Source organism: Oncorhynchus kisutch, linkage group LG8, assembly GCF_002021735.2.
Source record: "Oncorhynchus kisutch isolate 150728-3 linkage group LG8, Okis_V2, whole genome shotgun sequence".
NCBI classification, from domain to species: Eukaryota; Metazoa; Chordata; class Actinopteri; order Salmoniformes; family Salmonidae; genus Oncorhynchus; species Oncorhynchus kisutch.
In genome coordinates, this window is record NC_034181.2 from 22969671 (window position 1) to 22983253 (window position 13583).

General features: G+C 41.4%; 1 protein-coding gene across 1 annotated transcript in view; it reads right to left on the minus strand.

Moving 5' to 3' along the window:
- fbrsl1 (fibrosin-like 1) overlaps positions 1–7441 on the minus strand; it is a 149135-nt gene extending 141694 nt beyond the window's left edge. Inside the window, exon 1 of the mRNA XM_031829867.1 lies at positions 7412–7441. The gene's annotated coding sequence lies outside the window, so the exon portion shown is untranslated. The remainder of the gene's footprint in view (positions 1–7411) is intronic.
- Positions 7442–13583: the final 6142 nt, after the last annotated feature.

Sequence of the window (13583 nt, forward strand, 5' to 3'; positions counted from 1 at the left end):
CACCAAGTCATTACAAAAATTACAGACAAACAACATGAAAAACTACAAGTAATCTAGTAAAAACCATAGAATTCACAAGAGTATAACAAAATCATAAACAGCTAATTAAAAACATTGACAAGTCAGGGAATCAGTCTCAAGATCATTCATCAGTGATTTAAAAACACCAATCGGGACAAGATCTTCCAGTTTAAAAGTATTTTGTAAGGTGTTCCAAGACGATGGTGCAGAGTACATTAAAGCCCTTTTACCAAATTCAGTTCAGACATTTGGAACAGTTAGCAGGATAAAGTCCAGCGAACGAAGAGAGTACTCACCACATTTCTGAACAATAAAAATGCCCAAATAAAAAGGTAGTAAACCCAAAATGGCTCTGTAAATAAAAAATATACCAGTGCCTGAGCCTACGAGTGACTAGAGAAGGCCAGACAACCTGGTATACAAAGTGCAGTAGTGGGTAAGGGTTTTGCAGTTGAAAATAAATCTCAAAGTGCCATGGTAAAGGGTGTCAATTGATCTCAAACACTGAGCGGAAGCATTCATATATAAAATATCCCCATAGTCTAGTAAAGGCATAAATGTATCTGATACTAGCCTCCTTCTGGCTTCAAATGAAAAACAGGCCTTATTCCTAAAAACAAAATCCCAATTTCAGCTTCAATATTTTGTTGTTGAATATGCAATTTAAAAGAGAGGCCATCATCATTTAAAATTCCAAGATATTTATATGAGGTTACAACCTCAATCTCATTGCCCTGGCAGGTAGTAATAGGTGAAAGGTTCAGAGGTCTATTTCTTGCTTTAGAAAACACCATTAGCTTAGTTTTGTCAGTATTGAGGATAAGCTTCAATTGACACAAGGTATGTTGAACAGTATAAAAAGCAGTTTGCATGTTCTGGAAAGCTTTTGTAAGAGACGAGGCACAACAGTAAATAACAGTATCATCAGCATAAAAATGAAGTTGTGCATTTTGGACATTTTTGTCTAAATCATTTATATAAATAGTGAATAAGAGAGGACCAAGTACAGAGCCTTGGGGCACACCATTAAAGACAGATCATTTAACAGACATAAGCCCATCAAATTGAGTGCACTGAGTTCTTTCAGACAGATAGTTAGCAAACCATGCAACTGCATGCTCTGAAAGACCGACACTCGACAATCTCTGCCTTAATATAGCATGAACAACTGTATCAAAAGCCTTAGAGAGATCAATAAAAAGTGAGACACAGTGCTGTTTTTTGTCAAGGGCTTCAGTGATATCATTTAAAACCTTCATGGCTGCTGTAATTGTGCTATGCTTCTTACTGAAGCCCGATTGGTACATTGATAAAATAGAGTTAGTAAATAAAAACTCTTTTAGCTGTTCATTCACAAAGGTTTCAAGTATTTTCACCAGGGGTGACAGCTTTGAGATTGGCCTATAATTATTTAAGAGTCGGATCTCCCCCTTTTAAAAGTGGTAGGACAAATGCTGATTTCCAGATTTCATTACATTCCAGGGTTAGATTGAACAGATATGTAAGTGGTTCAGCTATGAAATCAGCTGCCAGATTTCAAAAGTAGGGATCCAAAAGATCAGGACCTGCAGGCTTTCTCTGATCTAAGGATTTCAGGGCTTTATGTACCACCTGCACTGAGAATGGCAAAAAGCTAAAAGTTTGACCAGCTCTCACTGGTTCATCCACACAGGGTTGTACAGAGACAGAGGACACTGAATCAAACAGCCTACCAGATGATACAAAGTGCTCATTGAAACAATTCAGCATTTCAGTTTTGTCATATACAGCAACAGAGTCCTTCAAAACACATGACGGTAATTCATTAACATTGTTGTTACCAGACATAGACTTAATAGCCTTCCAAAACTTTCTAGGGTCATTCAGGTTATCAGTGGTAACAGACATAAAATATTCAGACTTGGCCTTCCTGAGAAGAAAATAACACTTGTTTCGTAACTGCCTAAAAATAAGCCAATCAGCATCAGAACATGATTTCCTTGCTTTAGCCCAGGCTAGATTATGGTCGTGAATAATACAAGACAGCTCAGAATAAAACCATGGATTATCCCGCCCTTTAACCCTGAACCTGCGGAATGGGGCATGTTTGTTTACTATTTGGAAAAAATCATCATGAAAGAATTTCCAGGCAGTTTCCACATCAGGAATAAACTCAATCTGCTCCAGTCAAAATAAAACAAATCATGAAAGAAAGCCTGCTCATTAAAACACTTCACATTTCTCTTACGAATAAAACGTGGGTTTGTCTTAGGAACCTTAGTATTTCTAACAGCACAATGGTCACTTAAATCATTACAAAAACAACAACCGTAGAATATTTATGTGGAACATTTGTCAATATCAAATCAATCAGGGTAGATTTATCTGGGCATTTAAGATTTGGGCGAGTGATTGAGTTAATCAACTGGGTAAGATTCATAGAATTACAAAACATTTTTAAAACATCAGACACCGGCTTTAACCAACACCAGTTGAGATCACCAATCAAGATCATTTCACTGTAAAGAAGTTTAGACATAAGGTGCGTCAAAGAAGAAAATGCATCACCGAGAGCACAGGGGGGTCTATAACAGCCAATCACAGATACAGAGAGCAGAGGGGGTCTATAACAGCCAATCACAGTTATAGAGAGACCCTTTGAAACCTCAATATTCAAAGCAAGAAATTCCAACTGTTTACAAATAGTTTCAGACTTTGCCACACTTACAAGGTATTTATTAGTTACATAGTGTATATAGCCACACTTACAAGGTATTTATCAGTTACATAGTGTATATAGCCACATTTACAAGGTATTTATCAGTTACATGGTGTATATAGCCACATCCCCACCTTTCTTAACTCGATCAGTGTGATAAACATTGTAACCATTTATACAAATATCCTCCTCAAGAACATACTTGCTGAGCCAGGTTTCAGAAAACACAATTACATCAGCATCAGTTGATTTAGCACAAATCATAACCCCATCAATTTTTGACAACAGGCTTCATACATTTCAATGAAACATACCTAAACTAGATCTACATTTAAAATCAGAGGGGGTTTGGAGACATTGCATATCAGGGCCAGGGTTAGGTTGCACGTTACCTGATATCAACAAAATAAGAATAACTAGGCACCTCTGTTTAATAACCTTGCATGGCATCTCTTCTTTAAGAGACCTACTGCAAGCGAATTCTAGAAGTGAGTTTCCAGACAATAAAAAACAGTCATTTAAAACCATTACTTTGGTAGTGACACAAGTTCGTACTGTTCACATCATGCCACAAATGCATCTGCACTTGGACGAGTGGACCGAGTGAAAAAGAGAGAGTTCCCGCAGACAAAATGTCTAATGGACGGGAGAGCACATTGTCAGATGTACTCACCCAGCGACAATGTTTGTTTTGTCCAGAGTTCAGTAAAGTCAGTGCACAAAGCAATACCACGAAAATTGTCATTTTCTCTGACAAATGTAAAAAAAGAGAGGCCAACGAAGGTAAGGGGAGAGAGGGACAGCGTGTATGTATGAGTCTGGATGTGAGTATTTGCGCGTGTGAGTAGATTGGGTGTTGAGGTCGAATGAGAGAACGGGTTGGGGATTGTTGAGCTGCCACTGACAGCCAGGCGAAGAGCACGAAGGAGCAGCTTGGACTAGACACGCGGATGAAGAAGGAACTCAGGCCAGCCAGGCGAAGAGCACGAAGGAGCAGCTTGGACGAGACACGCGGATGAAGGAGGAACTCAGGCCAGCCAGGCGAAGAGCACAAAGGAACAGCTTGGACGAGACACGCGGATGAAGAAGGAACTCAGGCCAGCCAGGCGAAGAGCACGAAGGAGCAGCTTGGACGAGACACGCGGATGAAGGAGGAACTCAGGCCAGCCAGGCGAAGAGCACAAAGGAGCAGCTTGGACGAGACACGCGGATGAAGAAGGAACTCAGGCCAGCCAGAGATAGGGTTACTTTGGTCAACTTCAAGTAATGAAGTGCCGAGATGAGGAGGACCTGTGATCTTTACACCAGCAAAAACAAAATAGTTTGCACTACACAACAAGGAAGTTACTCCACCATAAATAAATAGGTTAGTAGTAGGTTAAAATGTACTAGTCACAGACAAACGACTTGACATGCTGCCATCTTGGATTTGTTGAACATGTAATGAACATGAAAGATATGGTGCCCTTTCAGAGAGTAGCACTTTAGGAATTCACAACGGCCTCATTGGGATGGGCGTAAGCTCTGTCTGGTTTCTATGGACGTTGGCACATTTTTCACAAGCCCCATGGACAGACGGCCTGGTAAAAGTTAACCACCACCAGTCAAACCCAAGACTGCTGCACTTATATGAACCAACCACACCCCATTCCCTATGCTTTCACTAAATACACAAAACCCAGATTCTGATGGATTAGCCTTGAGAGAGAGAGACTTGCTTTATCAATGTTAACATGTGTTTCCCATGTCAATAAAGCCCCTTGAATTGAATTGAGAGAGAGAGAAAACACACAGAATCTGCAGCAATTTTGCAATTGCTTTCACATGTTGTGAACAACACCTACGTAGTTAATGCAATCCACCAGCATAAACCATATGACATTCCTATTTCCCATGCAGCAAATTAGCAATGAACGTTACATGTGGCAGGTGCAGGGGTAGGAGGTGGGGTATGGACATAGAACAGCGGGAGGGAGGGTGGGTATGGACACAGAACAGCAGGGAGGGTGGGCGGGTTTACCTGAGGATACGGAGTGGGGATATTCTGTCTGTAGGGTAGTTCCTCCCCTTCCCCCCCTCCTCCCCCATAGTGATGCAAGGGAGCTGTATGGAAACTGACATACCCTGAAAACCCCACTTCCTGTCATGTCAAACTGACGGGTGAGAGAGAGGCTCCCCTTCTCTTCCCTGACTTCCCTCACTTTTTGTTTCAATGAAGAGATAAAAGCCTATTTACTTGCCAAAGCTACAGTTAATGCAAATGATGCTGCTGCTATCAATGTATTATTTATAGGGTGAGCAGAGCCGCAGACATTTCCACAGAACTGGGAGCTAAGCTTACAGGAGATTAGACATGCTATCTCATTCATTTACCAGGGGGTAATTGCTAAACTGCGGGGGAATTAAGATGTGTGAGGCTCCCATTGGAGGTTCATGGTGGATTGGCTGGTGGTGCTGGTGCTGGTAGCAGCCATAGATGAAGGAGCCAGCCACCCCATAAGACGTAGATAAACAAGTGTTCAGTTGTGAAATTGGTATTACTACAAATACTCTATAGGCACTCACCAACAGCTGTCAAACAGGCTGACAAATGATTTCTAACTGATGGCAACTTGGAAATCTGTCATTTAACAACATAAAGACTGTGATACAAGTTGCAATGCGATCACTAGGATATTAGGGAAAGCAGTAGTGTATTTTCATGCATGAAATGAATTTGAATATGATGTTCAAACCTACATAAAAGTGTGATATACAGTGCATTGGGAAAGTATTCAGACCCTTTGAATTTTTACAGCATTATTCTAAAATAGATTAAAAAAATAACAATCCTCATCAATCTACACACGATACCCCATAATCACAATTTTATAATACATTTTTTTGCACATGTATTATAAGAAAAAACAGGAATACCTTATTTACATAAACATTCATACCCTTTGCTCAGGACCTCAGACTCGAAATTGAGCTCAGGTGCATCCTGTTTCCATTGATCATCCTTGAGATGTTTCTACAACTTGATTGGAGTCCACCTGTGGTAAATTCAATTGATTGGACATGATTTGGAAAGGCACACACCTGTCTATATAAGGTCCCACAGTTGACAGTGCATGTCAGAGCAAAAACCAAGCCATGAGGTCGAAGGAATTTGCCGTAGAACACCGAGAGAGGATTGTGTTGAGACACAGATCTGGGGAAGTGTACTAAAACATTCTGCAGCATTGAAGGTCCCCAAGAACACAGAGGCCTCCCTCATTCTTAAATGGAAGAAGTTTGGAACCACGACTCTTCCTAGAGCTGGCCTACAGGCCAAACTGAGCAATCATGGGAGAAGGGCCTTGGTCAGGGAGGTGACCAAGAACCAGATGGTCACTCTGACATAGCTCCAGAGTTCCACTGTGGAGATGGGAGAACCTTCCAGAAGGACAACTATCTCTGCAGCACTCCCCCAATCAGTCCTTTATGGTAGAGTGGCCAGATAGAAGCCACTCCTCAGTAATAGACACATGACAGCCTGCATGGAGTTTGCCAAAAGGCACCTAAAAGACTTTCAGACAATGAGAAACAAGATTCTCTGGTCTGATGAAACCAAGATTGAACTGTTTGGCCTGAATGCTAAGCGTCACATCTGGACGAAACCTGGCACCAGCCCTACTGGGGAAGCTCGGTGGTGGCATCATCATGCTGTGGGGATGTTTTTCAGCGGCAAGGACTGGGAGACTAGTCAGGATCGAGGGAAAGATGAACTTAGCAAAGTACAGAGAGATCCTCGAAGAAAACCTACTCCAGAGCGCTCAGGACCTCAGACTGAGTTGAAGGTTCACCTTCCAACAGGTACAATGACCCTAAGCACACAGTCAAGACAACACAGGAGTGGCTTCGGAACAAGTCTCTGAATGTTCTTGTGGTCCAGCCAGAGCCAGGACTTGAACCCGATTGAAAATCTCTGGAGAGACCTGAAAGTAGCTGTGCAGCGACGTTCCCTATCCAACCTGACAGGGTTTGAGAGGATCTGCAGAGAAGAATGGGAGAAACTCCCCAAATACAGGTGTGCCAAGCGTGTAACATCATACCCAGGAAGACTCTTGGCTTTAATCACTGCCAAAGGTGCTTCAACAAAGTACTGAGTAAAGACTGAATAGTTGTAAATGTGATATTTCAAAAACATTGTTTTGCTTTGTTATTATGGAGTATTGTGTGTAGATTGCTGAGAAAAAAAGATCTAATCCATTCTAGAATACGGCTGTAATGTAAAACAAAATGTGAACCAAGTCAAGGGGTCTGAATACTTTCCGAATGCACTGTTTACGATTTATGATCTATATTCTAAAAGCAGGTTCTTCTCTGTATCACATTGTTGTACTGTATGTAAAATGTGATATACGTTGTGCACAGGCTGAGGGTGTCATTAACAGGTTTAAGGAGTTGAAAAGACGCAACATTCTCTTACTCCTATAAAAGCAGCGTTATCATTTGCGTTGTGAAAAACTAACAGAGCAAATATATACCTTACTGAGCTGTGTTCCTTGTCAGTTTCTTTCCTACTCATCCTCATCTAGTAGTCTGTTATTCTCCTCTTCCCTTTAACCGAAGGCTGTTTCTTCTTCTTCAGTCAGGAACCCATGTGTTATTCACAACTCCTCACGTACACTTCATGTGGTGGGGAAAATAAACAGAAAGAAGTCTTACCTTGTCATCAACGTCACTCTCGCTGTCACACTACAAGGGAAGAGAAAGGAAAACATAAGGAATTATTCATTTTATCCCCCCAACCACCACCACCAACAAACTCATAATCAGTGCATATGTTATTTTTACGTGACTTCTTGTTCAGTGACAGCTTTCAACACAAACAAGGGAAGATGAAGGGAGAAAAGTGTGGCGTTTGAGAGTTTTCAAGGTTTAAAAGCAGTACACAATATAATATAATAAAACTACTCTGGAGTTTTCTGTGCAAATACAATGGTTTACAAAAGGTTGAAAAAAAACCCTGAAGAATAATAAGCAGTGTTATAGAGTATAAAGGTTTTTCATCCAACAGAAACTTGTCCATTATTATTTTGATTAGGATGTGAATTTATCATTTGTGCTTTCCACACATCATTAGATCATAATATCCTATAAACTACATTTTTCATTAGTATGCTAACATTAATGCATTTCAAGTCTGATTCTGAAAAGGACTACAAGTTTTAAAATGCAAATGTGCAATTATGGTATAGTATACTGCATATGGTTTATACAGATGTAGTATAATGTATATAGGTATGGTATGGATCTTAATTAGATCAGTATTGTCACAGCAATATAATCCTGCAGCAACAGGATTTGAACATTTAGTCCATAATGTTGTTTGATCAGTGGTTAAGCTGGCCAAAATTAGGCTACATGAAAAGTGCAATATTGTTAATATAACTGTGTGTTAAAACGGGTTTTCAGGGTATTTATGTCAATTATGAAGCTCATCTGCATTTCCTTATGTGCAGGAAAATTCTCATCACCAAAAGTGATAAAACTAAGATCCTAATTCTGTAGAATGCCACAACCTCTATAGCCACCTGTGTCCTGCATGACTAGCATTCCTTTACAAGGCACAGAAGCTCTTCTCTCATTTCTTCTCTACTTCCGTTTCTCACGTTCATTAGGTGTTTAAAGTGAATAAATGTTCGTCCAGGCCGCCCCTCTCACACTACAATGGGAAGTGAAGTTGTGGAAATAGGAGTGGACCGGTTGGTGAGACCTCCTGGACCTCACAGTGGGGGAGCCAGGGAGAAAAGAAAAAAGCTATTCACGCAAAGAGCCATAGAGAAGAGAAGGCCCCCTGAAAAACACTGCCTGCCTGGCTTCAATCTGTCAATGAAGTTTCTGTGGCAACATATTTAAGTGCCCCTCTTTATTTGGTTTAACTGCTTTTCAGAGCTCCGGCACAAAGGGAGACGTTGGGTCAAAGGAGACACAGCGGTCCATTGTGTTGTAGCATGGTGGGTCTAAATGTAGAATTAAGTAACGCGGAGCAATCAGCACTACAGTCCAGACCTGGATTCAAATACTATTCAAAATCTATCAAAAACGTTTAGCGTTTACTCCTGCCTGGAGTGCTAGATTGGTGCGTTTGCACTTTTGTGACGGCTCTATTGGTTCTATTGCCCCTGGCAAACTCAATCAAGCCCAGCCTAATTTTTTGACATCATTTCAAATAGTATTTGAACCCAGGTATACTACCGCCCAGAGGCCAAGATCTCTCCAGAGAGCTACACTGCCCTTAAATCATCTCATTCAGAAGACTTCTCCTGACTGGGGACAGAGGTAAGTCAAGAGATTCTGTGGCTCAACATGACATGAGTGACTGTGTGTGTGTGTGGTTGTTATATCTGTCTATATAACATCTTAAGGCCATGGTGAACTCCTAAACTCCCATATTGAACCATTCTTACAGGAGAAGGGGAGCTGAGACATTTAAACTGGAGGTCAGGTCGATAAAAAAGAGGGGACATAACTATTCAGAGGCAGTGAGTGAAAGAGAGAGAGTGAGAGAAAGAGAAACAGAAAGAGCGATTCAGAGAGGGAAACAGAAACAGAGAAACAAACAAACAAAGAGAGATTCAGAGAGAGAAAGAGAAATTCAGAGAGAGAAAGAGAAATTCAGAGAGAGAAAGAGAAAGAGGGATTCAGAGAGAGAAAGAGAGATTCAGAGAGAGAAAGAGAAATTCAGAGAGAAAAAGATATTCAGAGAGAGAAAGAGAAAGAGGGATTCAGAGAGAGAAAGAGAGATTCAGAGAGATTCAGAGAGATTCAGAGAGAGAAAGAGAGATTTAGAGAGAGAAAGAGAGATTCAGAGAGAGAAAGAGATACAGAGAGAGAGAGAAAGAGGGATTCTGAGAGAAACAGAAACAGAAAGAGAGGGAAAGAGAAACAGAAAGAGAGGGAAAGATAGGATAATCAAAAGGCCTTGACATTAGAATGTCATTTTACAACACAAAGCCTATGTGAATGTTCCATTGTGTACAATCAATTATGTGTGTATTTGTTTGTGCACGTGTCTATGTATGTACGCGTGCATGTGCATGCGTGTGAGAGTGAGTTCAGGATTAGAGAAAGACATTCTCAGGGGAATGTTTACAAACCATAATTCCAGGGCTTTACTTGTCAAAATACATTCATTAAAGGTACAGGGCATTACAGAACTACAAGTGGCTTAGGCCCCCTGTCAATCACTCTCCCATTCAGCGCCGGGGGTTCTCAGCAAATTGATTGTCACATATTTCTACATAGATGAGCCTGTTACTGGCTCAGCACAACCTGTAATGAAGCAACATTTGTCTTTCTCTTTTAGCACTCAGTCATTTTTAAAACAAAACAAAAAACACCAGCCTTTCTCCTTGCTTGATTTTCCTGTCGATAATGAGCCTGGAAGTAAATAGATCCTGGTTTGAGATCGTACCCAGGGACCTGGGAGAAATGTGTTCTTAGTGTGCACCACAACAGCCGGGCTCCTCACACAGTAATGCTAGTTCCCACTGTTATTGTTGGAGCCGAGCTAAAAACCTGCATGGGCATTGGAGATGAACAGAATAGGAGGATTCTGGCTGCAGCTGAAATGCCCAAGCGCAGACCTGCAGGATGGTCTCACTGAGGATGAGAATGCGAGTAGAGGATGAGGAGGCCACAGAGGACTAGATAGTAGGAGAAGGATAAGGAGGAAAAGAATAGCAAAATAGCAAAGCAGAGCTGTCATCCCCCCACAGCCAAACCGTTAAGAAACATCTCCTGCAGCAGACTGTAAAAGATGGAGTTACCCTTATGGATAAAAACACATGAATTTCACATGTGAACACGTGAATGGTTCCAAAAACACGTGATCTAATGTGAAGTTAATGTGATAACATGTGACAATGTTTAAAGCAACATGTGATAACATGAAAATGCACATGAAAACATGTGAACTGTTCAAAAAACACTTGTTTTCACATGATTTTGCATGTGAGAGTTCATTTTCTGGAAAGGTGTTCTCACTTGGGTAGGAGAGGCAAGTGAAAAGTGAGAACAAAACACTAAAAACATAGAGGAGATGGAGGGGTTCTATCAGGGAGGTGTTTGGCTAGCATGGCTCCAGGCTATTACTACATAGTATTATAGGCCTTTGCTGAGTCTACACTGAGTGTACAAAATATTAAGAACACCTACTCTTTCCATGACATAGTCAGCGAAAGCTGTGAATCCTTATTGATGTCACCTGTTAAATCCAATTAAATCAGCGTAGATGAAGGGGAGGAGATGGGTTAAAGGAGGATTGTTAAGCCTTGAGACACATGGTTTGTGTATTATGGTTTGTGTATGTGTACCATTCCGAGGGTGAAGTGCCTTTAAATGGGGTATGGTAGTATGTGCCAGGCGCACCGGTATGTGTCAAGAACTGCAACACTGTTGTGTTTTTCACGCTCAACAGTTTCCAGTGTGAATCAAGAATGGTCCACCACCCAAAGCACATCCAGCCAACTTGACACAACTGTGGGACAAGAGACACCTGTCTGATTCACGCCTGTCTGAGTGGACTAATCCATTGTGAAGGCCACGGGGATGGCACACAAGCATCACCAGTAGTACATTTACCAATAATTACCATCATTTGTCATCTACAATGTTTGTTTGGTTATGGTAATTTCTGTTAATGCATTCAATATATTGTTATAACAGTCTTACCGTTGTCATTGTAGGAGTCGAAACAAAAATCTAGGGTACACAAAAAAGCAATGGTTTATTTCATTCCATTTATGAGTTGTCAATTTATTCATTGTCTTCTGTTTGGAGCGCTCCTGTCAAAGTTGAGTAAGGACACACACCTGATTATGCATGTAACTAGACTACCTGGCCGATGCACAAATGTAGGATTAAAAAATGTGCCCATTTGGGGTTCTGATACTATTTCTGAATGTCTTAACTCACCGTGGAGCTTCTCAAAGCAAGTAAACTAAGTCTGTTTTTACATCCATAGAGAATGACAATAGTTCCTCAACGTAGCCTATTTGAAACATCTTTCCAGCTCTCTCACTTTTGATTACTACTCAGCATGAAATCGGAAAAAATGTCATGCTCTGATCCTGTGGAAATGGCATACAAAAAGGCCTTCCTGATTACTTATTATGCCTTGCGCAAATACCCTGCAGCTGTGTCTGTCTGTCCGTCAGTCCGGAACTCACTGGCCCACAGGAAACTCAAGTTAATAGTTGATACAATGTTTCAAGCTCCTTGTATGTATAGTCAATGTGATTCATAGGATATTTATTTTTATCAGGATATTTTCTACCTGTGGACTGCAATGTTATTATTTGTTGGCTGTGTAGGCTATTTTTACCTGTGGACTGCAATGTTATTATTTGTTGGCTGTGTAGGCTATTTTTACATATTGGCAATAGAAGTTACTTTTAGATTTCTATCATTTTCATTTAGATAGAATGTTGATTAACCACATGAAATTGATTTTGAGATATGAAGAATGTTTTATAAATGAAATAAAACTGTTCCATGAAAATGTGCATATGTAAATCGTAACTGGCACGCAGATCAGTAGAAATGGTAGGATAACTTGGCACTCCAAATGGAAAAGGTTGCCGACCACTGGTGTGGCCTATAACCGGCAACTTCTGGAGCATAATGTCGGAATCTGCAAAGGCCAGCAGCAGCGGGCAGCGGGAGGGGGTGGTTCGGGTCGGGAACAGTTCTTTTTAACTGGTTAGGCTATATTGATCTCTGTCTCCCTCCTTAGTAATTTGTGTGTCATACTTTTTAATTGCAGTACTTAAAGAATCAGGCAAAGTACTGTAGCCTATATATAGTTGATTTTATTCAAACATAGGGTGTGTTTGTCTATATATGGAAAAATACACATTTTAAAGAACAGACGACTCTCGGCCGACCAAGATTTTTTGTTGTTGTCGGGGACAGCTCTAATTGGGCCAATGCCATCCTGAACAATATGGTATGTAAAGTGGCTGGGTAGAGCAGCACTCGCCCTTCCCTCACTGTTGAACTGAGAGAACATCCTCTGTACTTTAGTAGCCAGCTAGTGCCAAGCGAGAAGAGGGAACACATTAGCCAAATGGTGAAAATGCAAAACCACAAACACACCAACAGCATGAAGGCAGGCTGGACCAGTCAGAGGGGACATTGTTAAAAGCCGAGAGATATGTTGCTCACAAAGTTCCCTGACAGGAGCAAGGCCCCAGTAGGTTTGCCCTCTCATGGATATTCAAAAACAACCCCCATCCAACAAAAAAAAAAGGAGAGAAGAGAGAGAATACCTGGCTACCGGTTCGGAGGCAGGCAGAGTGAGCAGCAACATCTGCACCTGGCAACTGCATGTAACCAGGGACTAGCTTTACGGGATGGTTCAGTCTCTCTGCCCCCCTACCCCTTCCTCACCCCCAGCCTCCCCATCCTTCTCCTCTCCCCCAGCCTCCCCCATCCCTCTCCTCCACACCAAAAAACGCATGGTTTTGACATTTACGCAGCTTTCAACACGTTGGGAGTGGGAGATTTATTCAGACAGAGAAACAGCAGTCCAGACTGGGTCTTAGTGCTAGGCTAGCCCCATGACAACCTCATATCTCAGACCTGGAATGAAGCAGCGGGGCTGAGGACGAGACAGGAGACAGGGGTGGAACCAACCGGATGATTATTCCTGACATTTTTCTGGCAGATTTCGTAATAGACGTGTGTGGGGGGGAAGACAATAAGAGTTGTGCATCCCGGAGCACATTAAAAACGACTGCCCAAATTAATCACACAGTTCCACCTGTCATATTCTGAAGAGACTTGCAATGAATTTGCCTTGGAACGAGAGGGAGAAACTTGCCCGGCAACA